This window comes from Hippocampus comes, unplaced genomic scaffold (assembly GCF_001891065.2).
Source record: "Hippocampus comes isolate QL1 unplaced genomic scaffold, H_comes_QL1_v1.1 scaffold91, whole genome shotgun sequence".
Taxonomy (NCBI): Eukaryota; Metazoa; Chordata; class Actinopteri; order Syngnathiformes; family Syngnathidae; genus Hippocampus; species Hippocampus comes.
The window spans coordinates 472,782-485,827 of record NW_017805034.1 but is presented as its reverse complement, the minus strand read 5'-3'; the positions used below and the strand labels follow the sequence as shown (position 1 = coordinate 485,827).

Sequence of the window (13,046 nt, the reverse complement as noted above, 5' to 3'; positions counted from 1 at the left end):
TTTTGTGCCCCAAAACCAATCAGCTCCTCGCCTGCAATCACGTCCTGCCACCTGTTCCTTGTTAAACGATCAGCCGTGTCGAACTGTCATTGATTTTTCATCTTTCACGTCAGCGGAAAAGCAACACAGTCGCACCTGACACGGACGTGACTAGCCTCTTTCATACTTTCTATAAACCAGCGTTCCCCAATCCACAAAAGCATTTCATGGTCAGCAATAATTTGACGGATTGGCATTGAAAACGGGAAAAAAAAAAGTTTCAAACTAAAACTCACCATGATGCTGACTGTAGTCGTGATATGCGGGAGCCCCCGTGCTTGTTTCTGTTCAATGAGCCGGTTGCATCTTGGGCTGATGGGGAAAATACACGTAAAGACACTTATAATATCGAAAAAGACATTTTTATTTCAGCCATCCTACACGGAGGGATTTAAAAAGACAAACAAATGAAAAAAAAAGAAATGTTAAATCCCATCGCTCTGCCCCGATAGCCACGAAAGCCATGTTTGCCATTGGGCTAGCGGCTAAAGGGGAGCACGTCCAGTCACTCACTTGAAAGAGACCAGGCTGCCCTCTCAAAACAGGCTAAAACGTTTAGAGCAGGGGTGTCAAACTCATTTTTGTCGCGGGCCGTTTTGGGGTTGCATCTTCCCTCGGGGGGCCGATACGACGGTGAAACTGAATACATGTTTATATATTATTACTTGTACACAACTAATTGATGGATTACCAGTCTTGAAACCATCTATCAACTATAGTAGTTTGTTCAATTATTGTTTGAGTGGGTGTTAACAGGGTAACAAAATTATCACAAAAATCTCAACATTGTTTATTATACATGACAAATTGACATTTTGGTGCAATTTTAGCAAGGCTCATGGAAGTTGACGCACATGATTTGCTTTCGCGGGCCACATAAAATGATGTGGCGGGCCAGATGTGGCCCCGGGGCCTTGACTTTAACACCTATGGTTTAGAGAGACATCACGAAACGGGTTTGACTTGTCAATAAAAGCATAATATCTCCTTTAAGGGTCATTTATCCAGAAAAAAAAAGAGTGTGTCATTTTGTTTTTTTGTATGTTATGATTTCATTTGGCAAATTTTGAAAAGGGGTGCAAAGTGGACGTTGTTCTAAACGCTGGGGCTGACGTTCCATCTAAATGGTGAAAACACGCGACGACGGGTCAACGTCTGGCCCACGTCTGTGGGTGGGAAAATATTTTGGGAGCAAAAGAAGCATTTTCCCCCCCATCAGAAGCCAAGCCAAAAACCGAAACGTCTCATTTTCACACAAGGCTTGGCATGAGCTAAATGACTTCTTTCTCACATTGGAACAAAAAAATCATTTTGTCCAATGGAGAAAAAAAAAAAAAAAATCTAATGAGGCCGAATGATCTCTGTGACTGCCAGTATTTTCTTTTTCTTTTTTTTTAGCAACGCTGCCTGTTTTCGTGAGGCGTTTGAAAGCCTCTCTGATGCCTCGCTGGCTTCTGAAGTCAACTGGTTGATTGGCGGCACTTATGAATGACGCTTCACTAGCCCGGGAGACACTGCTCCTCATTGCATCAGCAACGTCTACTGCTTGGAGAGCTTTAAGAAGCGTGCAGTGTAAATGTTGATAAGGGAGATTTGGAGAGGAGGCCGCTAAGTTACTCGGAGGCGCCTTCAAAACACACTTTGATTTATTACGGTTGAATTATGATCAAAAGTTAAAAGAAAAACAAATGGAGGGTGTCATGCCGCGTTTCCATCCTCATTTGGAGATGGGAGGAATACCGTCTACCCTCGTTGACGTTTCTTTTGAGGAGGAACCGCGAGATCTCAATGGGGTTGAGGACAGAGGACGATCAGTTTTTGGGTTTTTTTTTCCATGAACAATTCTAGGACGACCTCCTTCACTCATTGCAATCCTCGTGAATGTGTGTGTGTTATTGTCTTTTGATCTTTGCGTTGCGAATATGTTTGCGCCCCCATCTTAATCATGGGGAGAAATGTCCCTATTTTTCAAGAAATTGTTTTGGATGAGATCTTTCACTCCCTTTGGATTGTGTGTGTGTGTTGCGGGGGGGCGGGGGGGGGGTCTTTGTCTGGCACCTGATTTGACATCCGAAATTATTCGTGGAGAAATGTTTTCTGTCTTTCAAAAAAAAAAATGTGAGGATGAGCTTATTTCACCCTATCAAACGGCACCCAATCTAAGTATTCACAATGTGTAGCGGATGACGGTGTCTGATCTCGGTAACCTGCGCCTTGATTGCAGCGTGTGTGTGTTGATTGCAGCATGTGTGTGTGCTGATTGCAGAGTAATGCAGATCAGATGAAGCAAGAAATCGGCTTTTTGGCTCCATCAATCATCTTCCGCCTCAGCCCTCTCTGCTTCTTTCTTTCTCCAGCCCTCTGTATTTCTCCCTCGCTCTCTCCATTCTGGCTCATTTATGCTCTTTGAGTTTGGACGTCATTGTTTTTTTGCTCCTTCTTTTGCGCCGCCTCACCATCGTCCTTTATCTACGTGCCGCACGCTCGCTACTTCCCATTTGCCATGTTCCATTGATTCATTGGATCACGCACACGCGAACACACACAAATGGCACACTTAGGGCTGATTGTGACATTTTTCCAGCGTGCGCGCCGACGCCTTCTTATGCTATCTTATTTTCAAAAGTAAATGAGGGTTCATTCGAATAAAGAGAGTCACCATTTCGCTCTTTTTTAGCAATCGCAACGTGTCTCCGTGGTTGTCATGACACACACGCCTCAGGGTTAAAAAAAAAAAAAAAAAACATCCAAAATGTCGGGGCATTCAAAAAATAGTTACAGTAATGTGTAATATTTGAATTACAGTGGCGTCATATTTTTTAGCTCGAATATATTCACACGTTGCCGCACGGGTACATGAGATTTCCGCACGGGCTAAATCGAAAGCCATTTTTTCAATTTTGACGCATTTCAGACATTTTGGGTCACAGCTGAAGAAGCCCATTAATCTGTCGCTCAGCAATTTCCCCGCTACAAGGTAGACCAACTCTCCTCGACAGTCACGATGCTTCGTTCCACTCGGGGATGCGTGAGAAAATCCAAAAGATGCCCTGCGGAATGCAATGCGGTCGCCTGCCACCATGCATTTCCAGTTATATGATTCGAAACGTAATAGGCTGAGCTGTTTGTTTTCGCTGCCTGCTCCGCTTCAACTGATAATAACAGTGAGATCATACCGGAGCGCCGTCCAAAAATGTTTTACCCATAAAGCTCCCTGAGGAACTTCAGTCACCGCTGAAGATAAACAGACAGAGACGAGATAAGACGAACGCAATGGAAACTCAAATAAAATGAGATAATAATTAGAAACATGGATCTTTGGTATTTCTGACCATGATGCCGTGCAGATAGAGTAAACACCCACTACACACACGAGACCGAGCCCTTGCCACTAACAGGCCAAAAAAAAAAACACCCCGCCACAAAATGTTTACAATTGCCCAAACAGTGGTACCTTCATTTCATGTGCACCATGTTTTTTTCCTAATTATGGGGCGTCACTAGGTTCATTTATTATTTATTTTTTTTGCTTCGTATTACGTGCCAAAATTCGTGTTACTTTCCTAATTATGAGGCGTCACTAGGTTCATTTATTTATTTTTTTGCTTCGTATTACGTGCCAAAATTCGTTTTATAAGTGAGGTTCAGGTACACTGCCGCTCCACCGAATTGGAAAAAAAAAAAATGGAGCGATTATGGTCTGGTGAGGAGAGCTGCGGGCTAACCGGCCGACGCAGCTCCAGATCTTGACCTCAATTGCTGAGCCACGCCCCTTATAGGCACACCCATAACACTGCAATTGTCTTGTATGGTAATTTCACTTCATAAAACCGGTATAAGATCAATTTCAATGGAATGTAACAAAAGCAAGCATGCAATACCGAAATCCATGCATTTAAAATGAACCCCGTTTTAGTTCATTCGTTAGTTTGCGTTCAACTAAAATAACCGTGGACACTACTTATTATGTTCCTCTTATTCAGGACCTTGGCTTCATCTAAAGAGCACAAAAATACCTGAGTGTAGGTGAAACAAACAAACAAAAAAAAAAGCACAGCGCAAATAGATGGAGTAGAGCGTTTCGGGAGGTCATTCGGGAACATCACTCAAGCCCTCGCTCGTTTTTGTTCAAATGGCAATCCCAGATCTGCCCGTGTGGCAGTCAATTACAACCAGATTGCCCCAACTTGACTGGGGCCTCCGTGCCACATCAATCCTGCCCTTCATCTATCTCCGTCCCCAGCCTCCGCCCCTCCGCTTGGCACAATGGAAGGAACAATGTGCCAGCGTGCCGCCACATCAAACGCGGGTGACAGAGAGACTTTAGCGGGACAGACAAAGACGTGGAATTACAGTGCGGCCCCAAATCTGATTGCGCATCAAAGCCCAAACTGCGGGGGGAAAAAAACATCCTCTTTAAAGTGATTATATATCCATGAGAAGAGAAAAGCCACAATGTCTCCCGCTCCGACGTGTTCCTCTGTCGTCTTGTTATCCCGCTGGTGCCAACTGTCTACACGCCACCGCCCGCCTCCTTTTTTTACACGCTGCTATCAAAGACGCAGCAGTGGGAATCCAATCCAGAGGACCGATCGGCGAAGGGTTATAATCCGCCCTCGGGAGTAGAACTTGGCAAGCGAGCTCGTCTCGGTGCGCGCGACAGCTTACGCAATGACGGCGGCGTCACATTTTCCTCAATTAGAACGTGACAAAATGATTCGGTTCCTGGGAAGGGCTCAAAACTGTCTTTTGGTCTTGTCCGCACAGTTGATCTATTTATTTCTAACGGCATTTTGCCGTGTTACTTGAAGGCCCCGACCAGAGGTGGGAGCGAGACACATATTTTGCAAGTCATACGTTAGAGTGAGTCTTCTGTGGCAAAATCAAGCAAGTCGAGTAGAGTCCCTCAATACATTTCGGGCAAGTCAGACATACAATCCAGCTCTATCACAACATTACTTTATTCACATATTAACGCTTTCCACTTCATAATATTAGCAGTCACAGTTTTTTTTTTTTTTTTAATGGTTTCAAAACCAGCATGGGTATTGTCTGTTCATTTTTTGGGTTCTCAGTCAGTGTTGCCGTTTTGGTCAGCAATGTGCTCCGCAGTCAGCTCCGTCACATTTATGAACTGAGCTATTGACTTAGTAGCACCTATTTTTTTCTAGCTATAAGAAGGGAAGTGTCTATTTGAGGGAGGTGTTTATTTATGGGAGACGCCCCCCCCCCCCCAGTTTGAACATAACGAAATAATGAAAGATGACCGTATTTCACAGAATGTGTCAAGCAGAAATGCGTTTATCCCTTGGAGTATCATGATCCTGTATGAAGACAATGGAAGCTTTCATATTTAATTTAAAAAAAAAAACCCTTTGCTGACAGATGCCACCCGAAGAATCCATAAGAACCACTCTGTACACCCTCTTGAACGTTACACCAACGGTCATGTCATCAAGCCTGCGACCCGGACGAGATGTCACGGTACATATCCCGTTGAATCGAATTATCTGAAGAAAAGAAAAAAAAAAAAAAAAAAAAAAGAACTTGCCACTCCCAAAACTGTCCGTGTGTCTATATCTCCAGTCCTGGCATTTTCGGCCCCCCCAAGCGTCATTCCGTGCTAACTGATGAGAGGAGACATCGCCTTGAAATGTGTTGTTTGCAGCTGCGCTTTTGTAATAAAAATTGGCCCCATTACACAAATGAATCCATTCTGCTTGAACGCAACACATCTGTGATGATGTGATATTGTCATGCATACTAGGGCCCAGATTGCAGTGCCACATTAGTGGTTATGAATCATCCCACACTTTAAAGACAGATGATAGCGTAGCTCATAGAGGAAAAAAAAAAAAAACATGCAATGCGGGTGCATGGATTAAACCCAGCTAAAAACCTTCATGTCGACTGGTGCGCTCCACACACATGTTGCCGCCTTGTAAACCGTAGCCATCCATCATCTTAGTTCACATGACGACGTTATGAAGTCCATCGATCAATCCTCCCCGCCCGGAGAGCCCTGTACTCTATACTCTTCTCGTCTTGTTCCTGTCATTCCCTTCAGCCCACTTCTGGTCTCACGAGTTTTTGAGTTGGAAGAAAAACTGTCACGCAAGCCTGAACAGAAGTTAAATAATACCTTTCCTTTTGAATGTAATCATAGAATCGCTGTTGCCCCATTGAAATGAATGGACATGTTGTTAATCCGTTCCAGCTCCACCCAAAAAAAAAAAAAAAAAAAAAGATGATAAGAGATCAATTTTGCGGATGATATAGAATCTATGCTTATGAGTATTGCCGAATGAGCTGTCTGCATATGTTGCTACCACTTGTTGTTTAAAGGTTATATTTACCGCAACATTGATGGCTTTTTTTTTTTGTTCACCTGTCTGTAGAGAGATTTCGGTTGATGGCTCGGATGTGAATAAAATAAAACTACTCACACTTTGAAAATGGAGAGTCGACAGGAAGCTGTTTTCAGAGTGATATTTCACCTTGCACCACTGCGTAGGTATTGCGAGCGTGCCTGCATGCCAAACAAAAAGGCCAAAGTAAAGTAAAAGCGAAACACGCTTGTGGAAGGAATCCTTTGCTTGACTTTTGAGGCTAATCTTGCCCAGAAAATGGTGATTCTAACAAAAGCAACGACACACGTTTCACAAACTTTTGAGACACACACATTTTCCTTCTTGAATTTACTTTTTCTTACCCTCCAAAATGTCACAGTATATTCTCCAGCTGAGAGACACTGACGATGATGAATAGTACTCGGGAGAGGAGAGGAACGGAGAGGAGAGAATTACCGCTGAGCACGCAGGGAGGGAAACAGAGAAGAAGAAGGAGGCCTGGTAAACGAGACAAGCAAGGGGAAACAAAGAAATAGGAGTGAGATGGTCAAATTTGCACGCCCCCCCAAAAAAATAGAAAAAAAATGACAAAGGGTTTTTCTACAGAGACGTCGGAGGCGAGATCACGTTTGTGGATTCTCAAACTGCGAGATGGTAGCGGCTGTAATCGCATTTTCCGTGGCATGTGCACGTTTCATGAATCCCGTGTGATGCTTTTGGGCTCCGGGCAACAAATTGAAGGTAAAAAGAAAAAGAAAAACAAAAGAGCAGCCAAGATGAGGAATAAAAAATTGAAGATATTATTTGAGGGCTGTTCCCCCCACGGAAAGTGAAAAAGAAAACAATTGATGGCAAGACGAAAAGTACTATTCTTTATTATTCGCAACGCCAGGGCTTTGAGTTTTAACAAAGACAATTCCATATTGCCGAGCTGCGGAAGACTTTATGTCCAAAACAAACGGAAAAGGCACCAGCCTCTTTCCAAGTAGGTCATTGAGCAAACGGCACCATATACTGTATAGTGCATTATGTAAATGAAGCAGAGGGTTGGAATAAAATTAAGTTTGGGATTAAGATTTGGAATTATGAATTAAGATTCAGAGTTTGGTTGTGGTCCAAAGTTAGGCGTAAGGGCGATCGCAGCAGCCCTGTGCTTCAGGCATTTTGTCTTGGGCTTCACAGGGCAACAAAACAACAAATATTTTATTGATCAGGGTCTGAAAGAAGTTCTCTTTCCGAAAATCACCTGTGCCTCCGTCAAAAGCTCTCATCTCGGTCTTGTAATACAGGAACAAAGCAAGCCCAAAAGCAGTTAAAAAAAAAAATAGATATATATATATATATATATTTTTTTTTTTTTCCCCTCAGCTCTGACTGTCCATAGTTCTCAATCAGCTTGATGGAATTTTGTTCAAAGTCTGGATAGGGTTTTAAATGAAATTGTTGAACCGCGACCATTTCTGAGGGCTCACCATATGTAGATATACCCTCCTACGCCCCCCACCCCCCCGCCCCAAATAAAGAAAGCGCAATAGCTCTGCACTTGATTATCTGGTGGCCTGGTTGCCTCAGTTATCTTCTTGAATCATAGTTTGTCACAAACTCCTGCCTTTTCTCTCCTTTGCCATCTGCAGCTTTCCCCAGAGTTAACTTATACTTTGACCTTTAGTCCTGTGCGTTCATTGGTGTGCGACATCACACTTTTGCTGAACCGCTGGCTCGTGATTTGGGACCGCTGAGTCATGGCGCGCTTTGCATCGCTGACTGCCGCTGCCATTCTTTATGGCTCCGTCATGACTTTGCATTTTCTGTTTTCTCCCGTGTCCCTCCCAACCACTACTCTCGCCCCCAACCCCCCCAAAAGGCCCCGACAGCCTCACATAAGAGTTATAATAAAATTGCAAGGTGACCATAACAGGGATTTATGTCGAGCGCAGATGGTCACATGATAACTTTTAATGCATTCCCTCTCCACCGTAATAGCGTATTGGTGAGAAACACGGTGCTTCTTATTTCACGGGCACAATCCACACAACACATTTTTGGCACCGTCATCTAATTTGATGACACAATCAATAAATAAATAAATAAATAAATAAATACATTTTTAAAAATAATTGGGGGGGAGAGGTGGTTCAAAATGTCACTAATTCCAATTATGACACTCAGCAACAAACTGCATCGAGACGTCTATCAAATAAAGGCTGTGATATATGATTTTTACAACTGTAAAATTTTTGGCTGTGTGTCCTCGTGTGATGATGCAGTGACTAAAAAAAAATTTAAAAAAATAAAACAAAAATAAAACATTTATTTGTTATTGGTTTGAAAACGTCACCAACATCACTGCTAATTAAAATCACAAAACGATGATGAAGTGAGCGGGGCGGGATGCGTTGGCAAGATACCCAGTCTATGGCTGACAGTTTATTTAGTTTAATAATAGTCACCCAAAAAAAAAAAAAAAAAAAAAGCGGTTTAGATAGCTTGAATTGAGTTTTCATCAAAATTCCTCCTCTCATAATTTCAGCTGTCCTATGTAAACAGTGATTAATGGTCTCTTTCTGAGGGAACATTTTTTCCCATTACAGCCGTGTCTGGCACCAGACTGCCGCCACAAGTTTTGACTTCTTTCAACCGCACAATGTCAAAAAAGGCCAATGACTTTGGCTGCCAACTCGGAGTTTTTGGGTGGATGTAGGCGGCGTCCGATCCGACCGGAGCCAATTTTGGACCGGGACCCAGATTCACTTATTGAGCTCAATGTCAAACAAATCACGAGTCGACCTCGTAACCTCAACAATATTCAATTTGAAGTTACAAGGCAACTGAAACTCATTCGAAAAAAAAAAATGGGTTTGCGAGAATTTCTCAATTAAGAGTCATTCCGGGGGATGAAGAATGGTTGCTACGGAATTGTGAAAAGAACACCTTATGAGTATTCAATGCAGTGCAATTTACAAAACAAGAATAATCATGAAAAAGGACACGGGAGATATCCGTACGAGGCACCGATAAAACCAGGAGGAGGAAGAAAAAGAGCCAATTGTCTCTCCAATTAGCTGCAGAAATCCAATATTCCAGCCTTTGTGCCTTCCTCCAGAGGGTTAAGAGGTTCACACAAACGCATGATTGGATAATAGAGAGATGAGGGGAGAGAGCGAGTGAGCGAGAGACAGCGAGATGAGACGTACGAGCCATAAGAAGCAAAAGGATGAAAAGCTCCAAGGTAAGAATTACTGAATAACACCTAATTGGATTAGATAAGACGGTTCCCTTTCACCATTATTTTTAAATTCATGTTCGGTTCCCAGGGACCCGCCAATGTCATTTCTCCACATGTTCAACATTGAGATTTTGAAACTACTTCGCCAGAACGAAATAATGGAAAGAATCAATTGGAACTGCCAGAGAGTCAGCCACGGTTAATATTGAAACACATACAAACGATGAGAAATGTGAGTTTTGACTGTCGGACGGGGCGGGCATCATGCCAAGTATAACTAGTGACGCAGAATTGATTGGTGATCAATTGCGTCGACGAGCACTGGAGGCAAAATGGAGAGTTTGATCCACTTGATCATAACTGACTAGCTTGCTGTGCAAAGACCCCCCCCCCCCAAGATAAAATCAGCTGTTGGAAGTTGCGCTATGACATAACTTTACCCAATTATTCTGATGAACATGAGATTCAGATCTAAACAGGAGTTCAGAACATAACGTATCTTCTTCTTCTCCTTTCGGCACGTCCCTATTCAGGGGTCGCCACAGCGAGTCAGTAATTTCCATCCGCCCCTGTAAACCGTCCTACCAACTCGCATGGTCGTCTTGGCAAAAGTTTTACACCGGATGCCATTCCTGACGCAACCCTCCCCATTTCTCCGGGCTTGGGACCGGCACTGGGGAACAGTGCACCCCCAGGGGAGGGCACTGCCCCCCAGCGGCTGGGTTTCAGAACATAACGTATAAGTCTCAATAATTTTGCAACAGAAAAATCGATTAATTGCTCGTTCCCCATCCGGCTTACAATGAGGCCAGTAATTCCTTGATTTTAAAACTTTTGTTATGCAGATTGGAGACAGATTTTCTTGGACTCACCTTTTGTGGGCCACATTTTTTTTAATGCACCAGGCCAAATCTGATATTCTCTCATATTTATCTTTTCATGTCAAACCCAAATGTGTTCAAGGTACGGCACAATTCGAGGAGCGCGTTTCACTGCCCCCCCAATACTTTTGGAGAGGAGCAAATTTCGCACTTTGAAGTCATGCAACTAATTATTCATCAAACCAAAACTAAACGGCCAACCATTGATTTACATTTGGGAAACATTCCCCCTTTAAAAAAAAAAAATAAATAAATAAATCAAAATTCTGATTCAACAAATCTTGCATTAACTTCATGAAAACAACGCCCTGTCCATCCCAACGCACCACAGCAGAACATTAGCGGATGTGTATTCCTTAATTAGCCAGAGTGCTTTTATGTGCCGCTAATGGATTCTGCACGCAAGTTTCTGTAAGTGCAGCGCAGAGCAGAATCCTAATGTTGGATGGTGACGATGATGAGTGAAGAGTAGTGAACATGTGGGAGTGCGATGGAGGGTGCTTGGAGGGGTGGGGAGGTGGGGGGGAGGGGTATGGATGGGCTAATTACAAGCAGTGGTTGTTTATCCCAAATAACAGGAGCGCAACGATTACTTATCACTAATTACAGCGCTTGTCTGAATGAATGGATTTGAGTTTCATTCCGTCGCAGGCAGATATAATTCAGAATTCACTTCTTAGTTCTCGGGTACGTTCTTCGGAAAACCGTACTTGGCGAGTTCACGGGACCAGACTGTGTGTTCTTGATATCGAGAAACAGCCTTTGCCTACATGAATTCCGATCCAAACCAGGCCCCTCAGAGGAACGAGCCCAGAAAAACGATCCATCCATCCATCAATTTTCGTATCCGCTTTATCCTCATAAGGGTCGCGGGGGGTGCTGGAGCCTATCCCAGCCGTCTTTGGGGAGTAGGCGGGGGACACCCTGAACCGGTTGCCAGCCGGGCACACACAGAGGAACAACTATCCACGCTCACACTCACAACTCGGGACAATTTGGAGTGTTCAATTAATCTGCCATGCATGTTTTTGGAAAATGGGAGGAAACCGGAGTACCCGGAGAAAACCCACGCAGGCCCCAGGAGAACATGCAAACTCCACACAGGCCGGAGCTGGAATTGAACCCGGTACCTCTGCGATGTGAGGTCGACGCGCTAACCACCGCCCAGAAAAACGATTAACCTAAAAAAAATGTTTCTAACATACACCCTTATCAGCGTTGAATCACAAGTCACGATTTGAGATTGACAGGGAAAAGGTTCCCAACCCCTGGACTAGACACGTCCACGCGCTGCTGTGAATCCCTTTTCCTTTTCATCTTCAAGTGTTGAACGAACGTGAGCAAGTCACTTTAAATGCAAATTCCCGCCTCCTTATTCAGCCCTTTTTAAAACCAAAAGCACTCAAGACCAAATTGATTAGGGGGCTCTTACGTGTAAGTGCTTGTTAGCATGCCAGGCGGAGGGCGGCGACGTAGCACAGTCGGACCTTCCATCACGAGTGCTGGTTACGATCAGCAACTTGCCGGCGCCAACCTTGGAGAATTATTATTTATGTCATTATGCATGAACACGATCAACCTTCATTTTCACTTTGGCTCGGAAAACTTAGAAAACGCCAATGCGATCACTTTGTGGAATAAGTAATGCTTCTTTGCACTTCATTAGGAAGTTGCGTGGATGGCTCACCTGTCCATCTGTCGACAGCTGATTATTTAGCAAGTTAGTTTCTTGGCAGTCAGTTAACATGTCGGGTAGCTGGTTTGTTTGTTCTTCTGCTTGGCAGATAGCAAGTTAGCAGCTAAATCTTACATTTGGGTTCAGTGTTTGCAGGAAGCTAAATCGCTAAATGGCAAATGAGATGAAGGATCACATTAATAGGGAGCGACACTCTTCCAGTAAAGCTGATTAGCTCTCTAATGACAATTACAATGCAAACGCAGCAAGCGGGAGCACGTAGTTAGCCTCTTTAGTTTAGCTAGCTACGTTTTCCGGCACCATGAATAGTACGTCGTGCACTTTTAGAGAAATAAAATTGCAATGCTTACCTGGAAGGTAGTTTCTGTGGATTTTGTCCAGGATTCAGCCACCGATGCGGAAAGCCACGAAGCTTCATTCAGAGGTGGCGTTGAACTGAGAACGTTCCGGGTCCTGGAAAAAAATAAATCTCCCAGTAAGTAGCGTCTTTTTAAAAAAAAAAAAAAGCTTGTCATGTGAATTTATAACTTCGGAGTAGGACAAATAGCATTAATAGCGTGGATGTTTGATGCTGTGTGAAGCAAAGTAATGCCACATGTTGCGTTTTTATGCTAGGGTCCACCGCAATGAAGAAAAAGTAAGTCAAGCGGAACATCTTGTTTAGGGAATGAAAATAAGAGAGGTGCTATTAGTTATAATTGTATCTCTGGGGTTGCGTTTGTTCTTCCTTTTTTTTTTCTTTTTTTTTTATGTATGTCGAACGATTGTGAAGGACGATTTAAACAGATGCACAACTCAACTATAGCCTTCAAATCACCACATTGGAAAGCACAATTTGAAAGAATGAACATGAC

At 43.4% G+C, this 13,046-nt stretch overlaps 1 long non-coding RNA gene across 2 annotated transcripts in view; it reads right to left on the bottom strand.

Moving 5' to 3' along the window:
* Nucleotides 1–278: 278 nt before the first annotated feature.
* The window catches only part of LOC109512024 (uncharacterized), a 15,281-nt gene continuing 2,513 nt past the window's right edge, over nucleotides 279–13,046 (bottom strand). Inside the window, exons 2-5 of one of the 2 annotated variants that reach the window (XR_002167445.1) lie at nucleotides 12,543–12,645; nucleotides 11,929–12,030; nucleotides 6,486–6,568; nucleotides 279–351 (exon numbers count right to left, since the gene is read on the bottom strand). This is a non-coding gene — a long non-coding RNA (uncharacterized LOC109512024). The remainder of the gene's footprint in view (nucleotides 352–6,485; nucleotides 6,569–11,928; nucleotides 12,031–12,542; nucleotides 12,646–13,046) is intronic. The other variant, XR_002167446.1, reaches the window with a different exon arrangement.